Source organism: Colias philodice, chromosome 15 (assembly GCF_061535455.1).
Source record: "Colias philodice isolate Cphi_HAF_F1 chromosome 15, ilColPhil1 Martin Lab GWU primary, whole genome shotgun sequence".
Classification (NCBI taxonomy): domain Eukaryota; kingdom Metazoa; phylum Arthropoda; class Insecta; order Lepidoptera; family Pieridae; genus Colias; species Colias philodice.
Genome location: NC_143100.1, coordinates 1,794,305 through 1,814,743, shown reverse-complemented (window position 1 = coordinate 1,814,743; position 20,439 = coordinate 1,794,305). Strand labels below are relative to the sequence as shown.

Sequence of the window (20,439 nt, the reverse complement as noted above, 5' to 3'; positions counted from 1 at the left end):
CAGAAAAAATAAATGATCAAGCTTTAAATCTCTTTCCATTCACAAAATTTATACACAGAGTTTTAAAATAGACCACTATTTTAAATCTCAATTTATCCAAAGCATTTAAACTACATTCATTGACTGAAGCCCGTTTTGTAAACACAATCCTAATTAAGCACTACCACGTTGTGGCAAGATTCCTAATTATTCGATATCTGCAGGTAATAGACCAAGCCTGGAGTAACAATATTGTTCATGCTAATCTAGGACGTATGCCCAGGTGTTTAGGGCTATAATTTTGTGATATAATTTGGCGTGTGAAACGCACTATGTATTAACACCTATCATATTAAGATTAGCATAAAGGGATTTCTTGTTTATTCAGAGTGTGTAGGATATTTAGGTTAGTTCGGATAGAGGGTGCTCGTGTAGATAAATAGATATGGAAGCAGATTGTTATACTGTTGGTTTGACTTCTCTATTTGTATTTGGGTTTCGTGTAATTGACTTATGCCTTCGATACTGCATGCATATAAATTTTCAAGTATATGTAGTAGTTTGTGCAATGCATAAAATGCGACGTATGGTTATCCATTTTCTCAGGTTGGAAGTGATGGGTTTAAACTGTTGTTAGAGGCTCCATAAGCTTTATAATCAATTTTCATTTTTCAATTTATATAAATTCATTTCTGTATCAAAATTAAAATATAAATATATAATATTCACCTTGGTCATAAAATAGTGCATGGAATATGCCAATTTGCTTTGACTCTATGTAAAGTCCAAATTATAACATTTATAAGTTGGGTGTTAGTGTAATAAAAAGTGCCTGTGTACTTTTGCATTAAAATATACTTATGATATTTTAATGCAAAAGTAGATTTATATTAATTCTTACGTAAATAAAACAATCTATTAAGTGGATATTAATTACATCCCATCTAGGAAAAGTCAATACAGCAATAATAAGCCCATCAAACACTCCAAATATAATACAACCAACCTGTTTTTATCTCCTTATGATTACTATAGAATTGCTCAAGGTATTAACGTCCATTCACGACTCAGAAGATCACAATTGGCGTAATAGCTTCATCACTGCTAAATGAACACGAAACCTTAAATCTCGTGAACTTTATGCCAAAGGACTAAGGTACAAATTCGCATAGCAAACCACAATAACTCCCAAGACAATAGACAATTATCCGAATAGTAAATCGAATAACGATCCGAAGGAATTGTAATAGAAAACGAGATATCGATGAAATTATTATTTCGTGGCTCCGGCGATGTTATCTTTCGACAGCCTTCAATAACTTTGAATGAGAGAAATGTGATTTTCATAATCGCTGTTTGATGAATCCAAAGTTATTATAAGGATTTATAATAACTGTTTAATTCATAGCCTTAAAATATTTAGGCCATTTTATTTTTCATTTAAAACATTTGAATCGAAATCTGAAAAACAGTTCGGATTTCTATGTAATCTCTTTTACTTTTATAGTTATTTAATTCAATACTTTTTTATTCCATTCAATTTTGTCAAAATAAGCCAAATATTTTCAATACGACCGAATCATTACGATATTAAATTTTAAAACACTCTTTATAATGAATTATGTAAATTCATATCTTATAATGAATGCATGTTTTTGCTTCTTTATTAATTAAATAAAGCGTTTTATTTTATCAATAAATTAAATGGCACAATTACATTATTCATATTAAAGCCGTTCAACTCCATTTTTTGATCTCTTGATTGTCTCTTTACAATTCGTTTAAGTCGATATAATTTATATGATAAAGAAATTTATGAAAGGTAATTTACCGAACTACTTCAAAATAATATTGCTCCGGAATCATCGCCCAATAAATAAAATACATAAATAAAACACCAAGGGACGAGATAGTTTATAACTTTCATTGTCTCACGCTCGAACCAATAATAACTTACCTAATCAATTTTCCCGTGTGTTATGGTGAAACTTTTCTGTAACCATAAAAAGGAAAGGTAAATGGTTCTACGATAATTGAAAGTTATCTCATATTGTTCGAAAGTTTGGACATAACGTCACCGATGATAAAAATAAATAACTTTGTTCTTGTGTCTTAAATTAATCCTATTTGTTAGGAACGTTGGTACTTGTGAGGACAAAATAAAGTTCAATCTTTCTGGCATATTCATTCTACTAAGTACTTATCCTACTTACAGGTATTATAAGTGCGAAATTTTATGAGGATGGATTGGTGGATGGATGGATGGATGTTTGTTACTCTTTCACGTAAATACTGCTTAACCGATTACAATGAAATTTGGTAGGTATGTAAGTAGCTGAAGACTTTGTTTTTAATGTTCTGTGCTGAAGACCCAGAATAAGATATAGCCTACATTTTATCTCGGGAATCCCTCAGGAACAGGAACTATACGGGTTTTTCTTTGAAAACGCAGGAATAATATAATAAAGAAACTCACTTGCATACATTGTTGTTGTGTTGTGAAGTCCCGTGTCCCCGTAGTGGGGTAGGGGGCAGATGCATTATTCATACATCTGTTTCACTGATCGATTTTCTTTAGGGACAAGTAGGTGATCAGCCTTCTGTGTTCTGCCAGACCGAGACATTTTTTTTTTCGTCTCCACCGGGAATCGAACCCAGGACCCCTCGGTTCTACGCTCACGCGTCTACCACTGTACCAAGAGGCGGCCTGTCACTTGCATACATACGAGTACATAAAACTAAAAAAAAATACATCTATAAGAGCAATTATTATTAAATTTGATAAAAAAAAATACACGTGTAAATTTTATAGCATAATATGAGATTACATACAACTTTTATTTGATCTGATTTGCTAATAGACTGGGGTAGAAGCCTTTGAAAATAATGTAATATCTCTTTAAAGCTCCCCCCTCCCGCTTCCCGAACTCGGATTGACCGTAATTTATTTTTCCTTACATTTTTATCATATTCCCCTCCTTTTGTAATGGGTTTCATCCGACTGCGATTTTTTTTTGTTTCAAAAATTATCTACTCTAGTCTATAATAGGATTTTCATCTTTTATGGGCATTAATAGGGTTGTAAATAACTATTAAGGTTTTGCTTACGCTATACTTTATCCTAGTGATAAATGTTTAATCTATACTACCTACTAATTTTATAATCTAAAGAGTTTGTTTGATTGTTTGAACGCGCTCATCTCAGGAATTACTGGCCCGATTTGAAAAATTATTTTGGTGTAATAGCCCATTCATCGAGAAAGGCATAGGCTATCATCACGCTTAGACCAACAGGAGTGGAGCAATGCGGTTGAGACCGCGAAGGACAGCTCGTCTTTTCTAAAATTAAAATAGTTTTTTTTTACGTTACTAGAATTTTAACTTATTATATTTTAACATAGTAATAATATTACGTAAAATTTATGTGTGATTTTTGTGATCATATTTTATTTTTAACAATAGAAAATCTATTGTGTCGTGGACCGATCGGGCCGTTCGGGGCTCAATGGGTTAAAGATTAATAATGCATTGTAAAAAACCTATAGCTTTACCTATAACTTACCAAATCTATAACATATTCACTTCTTTGTCAAGATTTCGTTTGTAAGATATTTGGTTTAATTTTTCCTGAATTTTGACTAATTATAATGTTTATCGCTTACTAAATAACTTTGTTCAATACCTTTATTTTGTTTGGACTTACATAACATTCATAAAATTTCATTACTACCCATAAAAAATCCCTTACCCACCGGATTAGCAAACCGATAAAGAAAATCGAATTCGTTAACAACACCTATAAAGACAATCGCCCCGTGCGTAAACAGCCTAACTTCCGAAGTCTCTTACGTAAATTGGATCTGTGAATAGATATCAGTGATTGAATTAGCCGCTTCATCGACGATATCTGTTACAACGGTTATTCGATCGCTCTGTGTGAAATAGCCTAAGTGGGAAATTGTTTCTGCAGACAAAGGAAATATGGTTGTTTTTCATGCTGTTTTGCTATCGTGGTGGAATTTCATTTTGATATTTCGTGTATAAGAATATTTCGTTTTCTCTTTTGTGTTTTTATAGTAGGTACCTTAGACGTAGGTAGGTCTAGACTATCGGAAAAATTCAATTCTAAAAATTGATTACAATAATTACTAAAAAATTTACGTTGGTGTGCTGTTGGACACCAGGCTGCATTATTAAGCAGCCTTGCCCAACCTTGAACTCTCATGGGCGGCAAGAAATCACACAGAATTTCATGATGTGCATTCATGAAAATACATATCATTGTGGGGAAGTAGTATAGTAGTCGAGTAAACCTACCAAATTCAATAAATAAGTTGTCTGAAAAAAATTGTCAAAATGTGAAACAAGCTTTATGTCTAAAATTGTCGATTTTCCATTAGTTAGTTTAATCACAATATCTTTTGTATGAAACACTAGCGGTCCGCCCCGGCTTCGCCCGTGGTACATATTTACGTTTTCTCTACATAAAAACCATCCTCGTACTTCAAGGAATATAATAAAAAAAGAATTATCGAAATCGGTTCAGCCGTTCTCGAGTTATGCGCTTACCAACACATTTTGCGATTCATTTTTATATATAAAAGATTTACATAGAAAACTTTTCCGAATTATCCACTAAACACAGATAATCAAAAGCATAAAGATTATGTAGATTTTGGTAAAAATACAACATGTAACGAAAATAGATGTTTGAACCCATATTTACGACTCACTGGTTTATGATAACTGGCGTCTTTGATCGTAAATTCGCTGATCGAGTGAATGTCGACGGTAAATGTAAATATTTAGCTCGCTTCGTGAAAAAAAAGATACTTTGGTTTGGCAAAATCAGTTCTGTTTACCCCTTATTACTGTTTACTTACAAATCTTTGGAATTATTTGGTACACGAAAAGGATTTATTCAAATAAGCATTTTAGTGTGAATTTTCTATAAATGAGCAAACGTTAGATCTTGCCTCAAATACTATCTACAAAGCAGCGATATCTCTAGTCTTGTAATAGAAATACATATCTGTAAAGTAACATAATAAAGAAAATACGTAGACTACTCCATATATTTTATTGTTTGATAAAGTCTGCAGTTAAGACTGTTAAAGCTAGGTTCATCACATATTTTTCCCTTATTTGTATTGTTTTCTTAAAATTCATTGGCACTATAATTCACATTGTACAAGGTATATAGGTGTGTAGTAGGTGATACTATTAATTCGTTTGACGTTACCTGATTCATTACTATTTAATCATAAATATGACTACAATATCTATGTATTATCTATGATGAAAAATGAAATTCAATTTAATGTAAAAAAACAAATTCAACTTACACGTAATTTATACCTACTTTAAGAATTTAAAGAATTAGATTTGAGATTTAATTCCATGCAAATGTTGAAATTCAGGATTTCGAAAAGTTTAAAAGGAATGCGGTCAATGCAGTTTGTGGAATAAAAATCGAGTTTTACTCCTTGTATTCCATGTCTGAAAGAAAAAATTATACCAATTTTCCGATAATCAATTAAGATCAATTGAAAACGAATAAAAACGAACTTTTAATATTATTAAGCCTTCATCGTTATTTAATTTATATTTTAAATCAAATACAATGTAAATCCTGAATTTTACTTGTATTAAAACATTTCCAGATATCACGTTTTGAAGGACCGTTCATGTCACGTGAAAGAAACTTTGTGTCGAAATTTTACAGGAATATAAAACTTTTCAAGTGTTACAATATTCATTTGAAATTGTTGCCACAGACTCAATGTAACAAAAAGTTCATGACAGACAAGGGACTAATATATTTGATCTGATTTCCAACATTATTGATACATCATACACAAAAAGGACAGACTACAAGGTTTTCAAATTATAGCACAACTTAAAGAATAAGCTATTTTTATAAGGTTATTTTTCAAACTGAATACTACTCTACTACTCATTGTGTTTATTATTTTTAGTTTAGATAACATAACCAAAACCATGGGCATAAATAAGATTATACTTTGTTTGTAGAACTATGCCCCCTTATAACGGAGACATATTATAATATGTATGTATTTCACATCTGTTTGTCCGTTCATCTGTTGTAGGTATATTCATCTAGGAGATCAGCTTCTCAACTCTGCAACTTTAAGACTTAATAGTCACATCCAATAGGAATCGAATTTACACTGCACTACAGATTGCTAAATAATTGCCGACTGTATCAAAAGTTATTAGATATATTATGTATAAAAAGTTATTGTTATTGGATAATTCCACAGAGCGTAGTCATTTTGTAAGCTCATACTATACGCACATTTCAATCATAATAATTATCACAAGAAGACCATCTCCCGTACTCAAGACTCAAACTCAAAACTCAAACTCAAACATTTATTTATTCAATTAGACTTCTTATAGAAGCACTTTTGAAACGTCATTACATATTTTAAAATTTACCACCGATTCGGAAAGCAGTATCTACGGAGAAGAACCGGCAAGAAACTCCATAGTTGCTCTTTTAAATCATGTCAGTTTTACAATTTTACAAAATACATATGTAACAACATATAAGTATTGTAATAACATGCCAAAGAACTGTCCTGTGGTTTTTACGCGACAACCCTCCATGGGTTTTTATCGTCCATATATTCCTGAATACTGTAGTACGCTCTCTGAACTAGTACATTTTTTATATAAGTTTTAAATTTAGAACTACTAAACTCTTTAATATTATGAGGAATTCTATTGTAAAAGCGTATACCTTGACCCATAAATGAATTTTTAACTTTAGCTAATCGGAAAAATGGCATTTCAATTCTATTTCTGTTCCTTGTGCCATAACAGTGTCTATCTCCTACTCTTGTGTGTAAGTCGGCGTTTTTGTGTACATGCAAAATATTATTAAATATATACTGTGATGGTACAGTAAGGATACCAGTATTCTTAAAGAGATCTCTTAGTGAGTCCCGAGCACGTAAATTATATATAGAACGAATGGCTCTTTTCTGTAAGATAAATATAGTTTCTATATCTGCTGCCCTGCCCCATAGTAGAATTCCATAGGACATAATACTATGAAAGTAGCTGAAATAAACCAATCTAGCTGTATCTTCATCGGTGAGATGCCTTACCTTTCGGACTGCATATGCTGCTGAACTGAGCTTACCTGCAGCGGTGTTGACATGGGCTCCCCACTGTAGTTTCTCGTCCAATGTTAACCCAAGAAATACAGTCGATTCTGTAGGGTGTAATACCTCCCCGTTCAAGGTAATATTTCTGCTTAACTTTTTAACGTTTGGTAGTAAAAATTCAACACAAGTTGTTTTTTTGGCATTTAATAATAAATTATTAGCAGTAAACCAGTCGGATATGTGTAAAAGAGCACTGTTCACTTCGTCAACATTTGGGTCATGCCTATCCACATTAAATATTAATGAGGTATCATCTGCAAACAGAACTATTTCACACCTATCCTGTAAATAATAAGGTAGATCATTGATATATACCAAGAACAAGAAGGGTCCTAAAATAGATCCCTGTGGAACACCAATGTTAATTGACGCACCGCTAGAACGTTCTCCATTAACAACTACAGTTTGTATCCTATCATGCAGGTATGAGGCTATGAGGTTCTGAGCTTGTCCTTTAATCCCATAGTGATTAAGTTTACGCAATAAGGTACAATGTTCAACGCAGTCAAATGCCTTGGAGAGGTCACAAAATATCCCCAAAGCATTTTTTGAGTTTTCCCATGCCTTATATATATGTGTTAGTAGTGCAACTCCAGCATCTGTGGTTGAGCGCCCCTTTGTGAAACCAAACTGTTTGGTGTGCAGCAAATTATTAGATGCAAAGTGACTAGTCAATTGGTTTAATATTAACTTTTCGAATACCTTACTTAATGTTGGTAAAATCGAGATAGGTCTATAGTTGTTACAGTCTTCTTGATCGCCTTTCTTAAATAGAGGTATAACTTTACTAAGCTTTAATAAATTAGGAAATGTACCATAGTCACAACACTTATTAAATATAAAAGCTAAATTGTTCGCAATATTTTCTATTATATTATTAACTAAATTTACGGACATTCCCCAAAGATCACAAGTATTTTTTAAATTTAGTGTCTTAAAGGCTGTAACAATATCATTAGCAGTTACGTGTCGCAATTCAAATAATGTGCTGCACCCCGCAACATGGTCCCTCAAAAAGGTCTCTGCAAGTGCTGAAGACGAATTTAAATTATTAGTAATGCTAGCAGGGACACTACTAAAGAAATCTTCAAATGCAAGCGCAACATCAGCATTTTTGTCAATAACCATGCCATTATTAACAAGTTTTATGGTATTACTTGATTTGCTTTTACCCATTTCACCATTAATAATAGACCAAACTGTTTTAACTTTATTATCGGAGTCGCGTATTTTATCTCTGATATACAAACGCTTCGCAGTAAAACAAACAATTTTAAAAGTTTTTGAGTAATTTCTAACATAACTAAGAAAAGATGGGTCTTTATTATATTGCTTCATACCATATAACTCATAAAGAACGATCCTACACCTATGTATGCTAGGTGTCGCCCATTTACTAAATGGTAAATCCTTGGTAATATTTAAAGATTTAACTTTAAATATTTTTTCAAATTCATTATGCACTAAATTAAAAAGATTTTTAAACATTTCACAAGGATTATTATGACAGGATTGATCATTCAGTACGGGCAGGCTTTTATTAATATTATCTCTAAATTTATTAATGCCTTTTTTAGTTATAGGCCTAACATTAATTCTTTTAAATTCAGGTAAACAATCCCATTCAAAAACTACTTTCTGGCCACAGTGATCCGAAGTGAGTGTATTGAGAATATTTTTCTCTAAACAGTTGCAGTCGCAGTATATATTATCAATACAGGTTGCAGAAGTAGGTGTAATTCGTGTGGGTTCATTAAAAAGTTTATACAGATTAAATGACTGAAACAAATTAACAATTCGTGTTGCCGTTTGTGTTTGTAAAAGTATATCAATATTAAAATCACCACATACTATAACTTTTTTTTTACTCCTACTTAAACGCTTTAATATTTCTTCCATGACTGTCTCAAACATATTATAGTCACTGGAAGGGGGTCTATAAACGCAAACAATAATATAACGCTCCAGCTCCACACAGGACAGTTCAATGGTCCGTTCTACAGAAAGGCTAACAATGTCAGTTCGTTCCTTGCATTTTAAACTATTGTGTACAAAAATAAGAGAACCTCCATGAATAGCGTTTGTTCTAAAGTATATACTTTTTAATTTATAATTATCAATATTTATTAACAACTGACATTGTTTAAGCCAATGTTCTGTTACACAAAATATTTTAATTCTATTATGATTTAAAAATAATTCTATTTCTAATAATTTGCTAGCCAAGCCTTGAATATTTTGATGCACAATAGAAAAAGACTGCTTAGCTGTTGTCTTATAAACTAGTTTAAATCTAGCTTAGGGCTAGATTGTCTGTCAACACTTAAACTAGGTTGATGTATATAATTACTACTACATAAAATTATAGTAGATCCAGGGTCTGATACTAAACATGTACCAGACTGGTTAATAATTTTATATGCTATTAACATAGCAAGTTCTCTCTTATATCTAAATGGCAGATACACTGTATTCTTTGTCAAACAAAAAGATTTAATACAAGAATTTATGTCAAAATATATAAATGCATCACTATGATGATTTGTTAAATTATATAATTTCAAGTTAATATTATAGATAAATTTATATTGATTTTGTGTCAAACCAGGCAAATATGGTAATGTACACAACATAAATTTGCATTTTGTCTCACTACTTATTTTTAACATTTTTTGAAATCCTATATCTATGTCATGTTTTTTTAATTTAAAACTATCTCCATATAATATAATAACAATACTATTTACATTAAAAGTAAAACTATCTAATGAATTCATGATATATGTAAATGAACTATTAGGAGTACAAAAATTAGTTACTTTATGCCCCAAATTGTTAAGCAAAGCGCCAAATCCCTGACCAATATTGTCTGACAACACAATAATTTCCTGCGTGGAAAGATGTTTCGTTTTAGTAGATGGAATTGTTGCCGTTGATTGAATACTATGTATATCAGTGCAGTCAATTAGCTTAAGGGGCGACTGTTGCTTATTGTCACTTATTGAACACTTACATACATAGTTATTGGTTAGAGATTCGAAACGATCCATATTTTCATTGCTTAACTTAATTAGGTAATCTGCCTCTTTTATGTGTTCATTGAACACATAAAAGAGGCACAGAACTGAAGTATATTTTGTCTGGAGCTATTAGTTTTTGTCCTCTAAATTGCTTCCAACTTGTCAAGCAAAGTGAGACGATAACTATGCGCTCATGTATTTATTGTGACGTTACTCATAAAATATGAGCAGTGTTATTAGTTTAAATGAATGTGAATGTTGTGTGTATCTATAAATAAGATATATTAAAACTAGTACTCCCCTGGTTTTATCCAAGAAGAAATTCGAATTTGAATTTCCGTTGCCGTTGACATCCACGTTATACAAAACGCAGCTTCAGTCACGTAATTATACGTATTTCACATTAAATAACACTTGTACGTTGATAAGATAGTTAACTATTACTAATTTATACTGTTTTTACAAGTAATTATTGAATTTAATATGATTTTTGAATTTAAAACTAAGGAGCTGATATTCACTCAGCTGTTGACATCTGTCATGTCCCGTCACACCATCTATTGAACACGATCACTTTTATCATTATTTCCTTGATTGTTTGACTGTATTACTACTGTATTACTACTTATACTCCTGAATTATTCCCTTTGTTAAAAGTAATTTCGAGTTGTAATTGGCATATTCAAAGAGTACTGGGTAACAAAGCCGTCATTTCGAATTAAATTATATACTACAAGCTTATATACGACAATATAATCCCACTTATAAATGTGAAAATTCGTATGTTTGGATGTTAATTGTGGTATTAAATTTGATGTAAATTAACCCGAATTAATACAATAATAATTTTCTGCTCGAGTAAAGTCGTGAAATCATGCGTCACTGAGTTCAACATTTAGCCAGCTATAAAGTTTCAAGATTCATACCATAAAGTAAATTTTCTTCAGTTGTTGGACTTAGTTTTTAACTAACATATTTTTATATTAACCTGTCTATATTTTATGAATTATTTTATTTTATAAATTTAAAACAAATTTATTACTATTATTTTCTAATCCTATTAAATACAATGAGAAACTATAATACATTTTAAACAATAGCATTGATGGAATACTTGCTTCCAGTATAAATATTATATTATTCCAAGGTCAGATCTATTTATAAAATAATTGTTTTATGTTTATAATCGTGTTTTATAGTTAACGTATTGTGTACTGAATTAAATGAAAATGAATAATTCTCAAATCACGACGATTAATAATTATTAGACTAAGATTTAGGTCTCCTGTGAAGATTTGCAATTAATTTAGTCTCGGTTTGACAAAGGGCTAATAGAAAGTAACAAGGACTTCAAAACTATAGTAAATTTATAATATTTTCCATTTTCAAAATTTAATCCATTTTGATAAAATTTGAATGGAACCTACTACACAGATCAAAACAAAGAAAAAAATTCGGTAAATACTGAAGAAACTTTATTCTTTTTGAAGTTTATCAAACAGCTTAGAACAGATTTCCTTATAATAAAGTTACACGTGCTAACTGTAATAATATTTTCTTTATATCTTATAAAATATTTTAAAGCATTTCTTATGAATACTCCATATACATTATAAGTGAGCTACAGCGCTTTTGAGAAATGTTATAGTTCATATTATATAATAATAGCTTAGCTCTTGAGTGTTCGTTATTTATCATGTTATTATGTGTAAGCCATAATGCTGCTCGGTTACAAGCTCGATTATTAAAAAGTACTTACCTATTTAAATAATCCGTTGTATCTATTTTATGTTATTAGTATAGACGCAGATAGAACAACGTGCAAATTAAATTTTATTTAAAGAAATAAAGATAAAACGCCCACAAAATTTTACACCGTCCACATTTAGAATCTAACACCAAGCTGCTACGAAACGGCTACGAAATGGCTACGAAATGGATACGAAAATTAGTGAACTCTACTACGGCTACGATAAAGGTGCTACGAATACAGACCACGTAGACATCATCCTGACGCGGCATAAATAACAAGTTGACCTATAAAATCTAGGCAAATTACCGTAAAATACCTTCCAACACTTTTTACCGTATAATTACATATAAATAATATAGCTATACTTAACGGGGCGTATAAATAGGGGTTATATTAATAAATAAAATTGAAATAATTGAGTACCTAAACCACCTTTAACATTTGCTATGACTTTAAGTATAATGACTTTACGGATAGATGTATTTAGTAAGAAATTATACATTGCTGAAATATGCAAAAATCAACGTTTAACACATTAGTGTGTTAAAATGTTAATTCTTTGTAGGAAATGGAAATTAAAGAAAAAGTGAGCTCTAAATTACTAGATAGCGTCTTTGAAATCTATAGTATGTATTCGTCACGTCAATAATAAATAATAATAATTAGAGCTATTTACAGGATTGTAGGAAGAAAATGAAACACAATTAAGTTTGTAATGTATTTTATTTAAAATTATAATTAATACACATTCACTTAATTACATAATAATGATGTTGTTTGTTTGTTTGCAGTGTGGGACGGCCTTCAACGAGGTGGACAGACGACCTGATCAAAGTGGCGGGGAGCCACTGGAGTCAGACCGCTGGTGATCGGTCGTTATAGAAATCTTTGGGGAAGGCCTATGTCCTGCAGTGGACGTCCTGAAAGGCTGGAATGATGATGATGATGATGTTGTTAATACGTCATTTGGTAAATAATGTTTAAACATAGCCCATAGCCTACTTTTTAATACTGAGGAGTCTGAGGAGTAAGTCAATATACCTGTTATAAACGGTTAGATATTTATTATTCTTGTATACTGCCGACTCATCTAGGTGAAATAAATCTTGATGTAGATTTAGCATATCACTTCTCTACAGAGTTATAAAATTAAAAAATCGCAAATCCATTTCTACTGTTAGTAAAACTACCAAAATTTTAAGAGCACTCCTACATTTTCAAACTGGAACCGTTTTTTTATATTTTGCGGTTCGAAAGGATTTCTAAAAAGTTTAGTTGAATAGATAAATATTTGAATTTCGAGTTTGAATGCATGCTAGTTGATATTTGTGTTAAAAATTAAACACGAAAGTTAAGGTGCTTCAGGGGTTTTTGTATACGAACTTAAATTGGGTTCACTGTCATTTCAAGGACCTCTGAGAGGTTACGTGGTACTAATTTAACCGTGTCACTCGCAAATGTCGGCAGTTGTCAGTCCACTGGTATAGTTGTAGACAGGTTAATCTATTTTATGTTCCCCTGGTAGGTTTTTATATATATTCATAATTATTTTCGGTTTACAAGTGACTTAACTTTCTGAAAAAGTTCGAGTTGTTAAAGCTTAAATGGCAGTAGTGTGACTTATTATTTTTTTGTTTTTTTTTTTAAATATTCAAAACTTTACCATTTTTAATTCGAAATTTGTTCGTTAGTCATTATGCGTCCTTTATAAGCTATTTTACATCTCTTTTCAGCTCGGCTACATGGCGTTTTTATTTTTTGAACAAAATATTTTATTATACACCATATAACTATATTATAATTTAGCATTTTTACAACCACATTAATGTAGCTAACCCGTGAGCGTAGAACCGGGGGGTCCTAGGTTCGATTCTCGGTGGAGACAAAGAAAAAAAAATGTCTCAGTCTGGCAGGACACAGAAGGCTTGATAACCTACTTGTCCCTAAAGAAAATCAGTGAAACAGATGTACTTATGCATAATGCATCTGCCCCATACCCCACTAGGGGTCACGGGATTTCACTTAAAAATCCGGTAATTAATTAAAACATATTATCCTTAAATAAACTAATCACATGCTTCTATATCTACCTACCTAATACCTATATCTCTTCATACTCAACTCCGTCTATTCACATACCCTAGAACTCATAATATTCCCGTAACTTAATCCATCAGTCCTCGGAATCACAGACACAATAGAAAATCTATTGTGTCGCGCCCCGATCGGGCCTTACGGTGGTCAATGGGTTAATAAGTAAACAATATTAAACGTGCATTCTACTGGAGCTCGTCTATTTACCTATTCGCCTTAAGTTTTCCCATCACGCGCCTTCGTCAAAATTCTCATACGGTTTGATCGCGATATTAGGACAGTGTAAAACAAATGAGACATCCGTATAGGGAATTAGGTGTTCTGGATAGTGCATTTAATCGTTGCCTTATTTTGCTAGTTTATTATTTCTCATCTGCGCACTTACGTTTCAGCTGCGGTAATAATGTTGATGACAAATATTAGCTGCAGTAAAGTAATTGTTTATGATAACGTACTAATTATACATCTGAACAATGCTGCAGCTGTGCTGGGCCGGCCGTCTGGCTTCCTAAACGGACCTTGTTACTGTTACCTCCGCAAGGCAACACAACCAGAGTTATACAACACATAATAGTTACCTTCTCCAGTTATAAACACCTACATTTCGTGTTCAAATCGCAAAATACTTACAAAATTAATAAATGACACTCTTCTTATACCAAAAAAGTGAAAATATTAAAAAAAAATTAAATGATACCTACTGGCTATTCTAGTATTATACATCCGTGTGCAGGTAAGTGGGACTTCGCTCACGTCCGTCAGGTTGAGTCCGGAATTGTAAGCAGCTACGCACAAATGTAATGTTTTCATTCTAAACTAAATCTAACTCAAAATTACCTTTTATTTTCTACTTTCCGGAAATCGAATAAATGGATCTACTATTTTTGGTATGAAAGGTTAAGCTCAATTATAAAAACTTACGAAAAAAATATTGTTAATATTGCATTGTAAAGATTTATTGACACATATCATCGCAAAAAGAACTGAATCGATTTTGATAGATTTTTACGAATTGTTAGAGTAGATAACCATATAAGGCTATTCACCCAGCCAATTGCGCGAATTTAAACTAGACATAAATTTTACGTAAGAATTTATAAGAATTATACGTAATATTTACCACATTACTGAACCAATATATGGATATTAAGCTTTCTATTTAATTTCATTCAGTAGATTCCGATACATTTTGTATGAAATGAAGAAATTGAGTCATAAATAGACTACCAGCTATAACACTGATGAGTTAAAACTCACCTTGACATTCAATACAAATTTAACTCATGTGGATTACGGTTTTATCGTCAATCGATCAAACTGTTATCTGTTAAAGTCCAAACTTCCAATAAAATTAATTACAAAAACGTAAATACTGAATCGAAATTTAATGATTCATGTTATTTCGTTCATATTCTTGTGATGATTACATTTCACACACACGTCGGGGAACACAACAAAATATGTAGTCTGTTAATTTGAATAAGGATCATATACGAGCCTGAAACATGTTTGAAATATCATCTCAAGATGAATTAACCCTTCACTGCTTGAGAGCACGTTATCATAACATAATATTTGCAACTGACAGTGAAACGTCAATTGAAACTTTGCGCAACCAATGAAGTACATAGACAATCAGCTGATTTATTCTCATAGCCACGGCAGAGGCGGTCAATAATTTAGCTTGGTAATTCAAGAGAGTCGGTCCGACGCATCTATTATTCAATTTGAAGTCCAAAACTCTCGGGAACGGTAATGCATTCGAAAATGTTCCCTAATTCGATCCCAGCACGGTTCCTCTTTGATTGATTGATGAATGGAATTGTTTATTTCCCTTTCGATTTTTATAAGAATTTATTGATAGTTCGCAACTGTTGATCGCGTGTGTTGGGTCGTGGTTGATGTTTCTATGAGGGTTAAATGTCGTTATGGTTTCTTGAGGATGTGTAATGTTTCTTCTTTTGGGATGGATATTTAAACAACATTAATGAAAAGTGGCTGTATCTGAAACAATTTATGATATTACGTCACTTGCTATCGAGATATAATTCAATTTAGGTACGGTGAAATAAGAAGAAAATGTATTCAATACTTACCTTACAATACATCTCGAAGAAGATTAGACATCTTAATATCCAAAAGGAAAATTGTTCTTAACGTAACATAAAGAAAATGAAAATTTTCTTAGATGTGGGATATAAGTCAACCTTCAGTGGTATTTAGTATTTTGAATATTCTTATTTTTCCTACAGACATCACAAGAACGAAATATAATATTTTTGAATAAGTGATGTTCATAAAAGTTCGAGCAAGTTAATATTAAGAAAAAAATAAGATAGAAAGAATTCTTATTTGATATTTTGCTTTGAGAATTAGGAATAAATAACGGTAGACTTGTTATCTTCATGTCGAGGAGTCAATAAAATATTATAGAAACATAAAAACTAGTTTTATGTTTCATGGAAGTGAATATATTATTTTCTTCTCATGTCAGTTAGTAGGTAATAAAATAACGATGCGCGTGTTTGTGCCAAAAATGTATTTTTTTGTTTTGTACTTTAATATCTGCTTCTGCTGATATGAGTATGAGATAGTGGAACATCATAAAAGTTAAGTAGTTTCAGCGAATACGAAAGGCTTACAAAAAAAAACTGTAATAAACAATCCTATCCTAATATTCTTCTTTCTACTAATATTATAAATGCGAAAGTTTGTGAGGATGGATGTGTATGTGTGTGTGTTTGTTACTCTTTCACGCAAATGAACCGATTACAATGAAATTAAGTACCTACACATATAGAGGGTAACTTGGATTAACACATAGGATAGGTTTTATCCCGGAAATCCCACGGGAACGGTTTTTTCTTTGAAAACGCGGGCGAAGCCGCGGGCGGAAAGCTAGTTGTATATGGATTGGAAATTTGTATCGTTTGGAAAAACATTACATAAATAGGACTCAAACAATATTTTCCTATAATAATTGCATATTCATTTATAAGAAAAATGAATATTGTTGTTACCTTAGTTTCAGATCATCTTGCGAAGTTTTAACTAGAGCAGACAACTTGTTTAAAGTTAAAACAAGATTTCAACGTTTTAAAAGTTTTTATTTAATATTAACTGTTTTACTGCTTCAGGAGATGACTTGATGTACGATTTATCTTTTTTACTATCTTACTAAGGATTTATTTTGATTATTTGATAGTATATACTAGTAAATAGATAACTGCTGGTTATCAAACTACTGTTTCATATTATGTAGGTACTTAGAAGTAAGTAATTTACTATTATAGAAAAAGATCAGATACTACAAAGTTTAAAAAGATTATTATCTATGTGGCAAACATGTTTTATGATGATTCAAAACCGCTTTTTATAGAAGTCTAGTTGAATCATAATAATGTTTAAGTTTTTTGTATAATTAGTAGTAAGTATTAAAAAATATTGTCAGTAGTTGTAAGGTATCTTCTGTGTAGTACAACTGTATTAAAGTGTGAAATAAATAAATTAAGACATGGTAGATACTATATATTTTTTAATGTGGTTTTTTCATAAAAAGGTGATTAATAAAACAAACAGATACACAACGACCCTTCAATTTATTAAGAAATCTCACAATAAAAGTCTTGATTGGATCTTATCCATAGATGGCGTATGCACAGCGAACGTGTACTTATCTAATGCGTACAAATATTTACAATGGCCCTTATTCCTGTACGGATGCTGTATGCTGCGGTCCGCGTAAATGTGCTTAGTTTTTAAGCTATCGCATAGCTTCTATCGCGGGCCTTGAGCGCGGGGACCGAATCGAGAAATTCCGTAACGAAAAACCTCACGCTCCCCACTCCGACGGGCTCGGAGGTGTGGCTTGAAGCATGCAATAGCTTTACCGCGGCAGTCCCCGAGTGCCACACGTCTTTTTTTGAACTGTTGAGTTGTTAAAGAAAATAAATAAATATATAAATAAGTATGCAGTTTTTTTATTATTAAAATCTTATAGTGTTAACTTTGACATGAAAAATATCTATCAAAACAATTCAACCATATAATGTAACATGCCTACGTTATGTAGATGTTCAATAAATGGCCTAAATAAAAGAAAATATATACCTAATTGCATTCTCTTTACGTCGACTTTTTATTCACTTTATAGTTTATGGTCGAGAAAAAACAGCAAAAGATGAAAACCGAAAAGTTTGTAATTTTGATCTATTTTATTGATAAAAAGATGTATTAAATTTCATACGAAATATATTTTAAGTAAATATACCTATAATGATAATCTTCTTATATATAAAAATGAATCGCAAAATGTGTTGGTAAGCGCATAACTCGACGACGGCTGAACCGATTTCGATAATTCTTTTTTTATTATATTCCTTGAAGTACGAGGATGGTTTTTATGTAGAGAAAACGTAAATATGTAGGTACCACGGGCGAAGCCGGGGCGGACCGCTAGTTAATAATAATTATGAACACATAACTAGCAGATTTATTAAGACCGCAGCAAAGCGAGCTTAAAGTTAATACAACAATCGGATTCTATGGGTGTGTTCAATATGGATGCATTTACTTATAAATTATATTAGTTTAAACTATAAATATACAATTGTATTACTTAAATTATGTGAATTTGTTATATTCAGGAATTATTCAAAAACATTGATTTAGATGGAGTGTAAAATAAAACTTTTAATCGATGTTACCTTTGAACTTTTATGGAATTAAATTATTTTCAAGGACAATTTTAATCTTCTCTTATATATAAAAATGAATCGTCAAATGTGTTGGTAAGCGCATAACTCGAGAACGGCTGAACCGATTTCGTTAATTCTTTTTTTTATTATATTCCTTGAAGTACGAGGATGGTTCTTACGTAGAGAAAACGTAAATATGTACCACGGGCAAAGCCGGGGCGGACTGCTAGTTAGTTATAATTTTAATTTCATAGACTAGATTTTTTAATGAATAAGGGCGAATCATAAGACATAATATTGTCATATAAATACAATTATAGAATTGATAACAAAACTCAAGGTAATTGGTTACCCTGTGTAGGGAATTACCCCTTTTTAAAAACAAAATATTATATTATTTGTACATAATATATACGTATATCGTTTTAATTTCATTTAAGTGGATTATCCACGTTTCAACTTTGAATTTTATGGAAAAAAGCGAAATTGCTGTTGTATGTGCTTTTAGCATTAACTTTATTTAAAGCTAAAAATATTATTTAAAGGGTTTTTACGAACATTGAAAAAAGTGAACTAATCACCTTGTGATAAATAAAAAAATAGTTTCAGTTATTCGTTTTTATTTCAGTTAAGAAATAAAATTAAAATAGCTCTTAATCATAAATGAGTAATTTTTGTGTTATTTCTTTACATAAATTAATAAATAAAAATGTTACTTACAGCATTTTCGCTTTCTTCCGTCATAATATTATAGTATCTAATTATGAATTGCATTCATATGAAGCGTAGAAGTTAGACTAATTTTTACATTTTCGTTTATTTGGTTTGTTAACATTTCGTTGCTGACTGTACTTTTTCAATCACAATATTTAAAAACTTTGGTATATTTTCCATACAATATATTGTTTTATGTTTAAGTATGATAAGTAAGGCGTTAAGAAAACAAAAACATAATAAATAAACCATATTGTTTAGAAATTAAATACTTATTAACGGATTTTACAATTTATGGCTAAGTTTGTCCATGTTCGCTGTAAATATTTGAAATGTTGGAATAATTAATAAAATTGAGTTTAAAATCCGTTAAAAAAGTATTTAATTTTTACATGAAATAAACACAATGAATATTTTTCTAAACTTTATGACAAGAACAAATAAACTATAATTATTTTATCCCTTTCTAATTATATATTTCATGGAATATAATTCCGACAACATTGAATCTCCATTGCATTGTTCAAACAAGCTTCACAATTTCTATGAAATAAATAGTTGAATATTTAATAATTTTTACTCAAAGCGTTATTTATATTAGAAACAGACAAACTATAACACATGTCAGATACATTCCATACAGATTTCCACACTTGCTGTTGTTTTAAATTTTATTTTATTTGTTTAAGCTTTGAAATAAATACATAAAATGAAATTTTATTAAAAAAAACAGAATTTACAGAAACATTTAATAATCGGGAATATTCTGAACCTCATAAATATTAATATATTATAATAATATAATAAATATATTATCCATCGATTAAGCCTTAAGCTTAGGCCCTTAACTAACCCTACGGTTTATACAATCATTATGTACACTTAATAATTAATATCGATAAGAAAAATACTTTGAAAATATCGATAAATTACGTAATAGAGCTGTACAATTCGATAACTAACACGATAAATACGTAAGTCGTATA

General features: G+C 31.0%; 1 protein-coding gene across 1 annotated transcript in view; it reads right to left on the bottom strand.

Moving 5' to 3' along the window:
* The window catches only part of LOC149482042 (uncharacterized), a 319,962-nt gene that overhangs the window by 231,976 nt on the left and 67,547 nt on the right, over window positions 1-20,439 (bottom strand). The gene's annotated exons all lie outside the window — the stretch shown is intronic.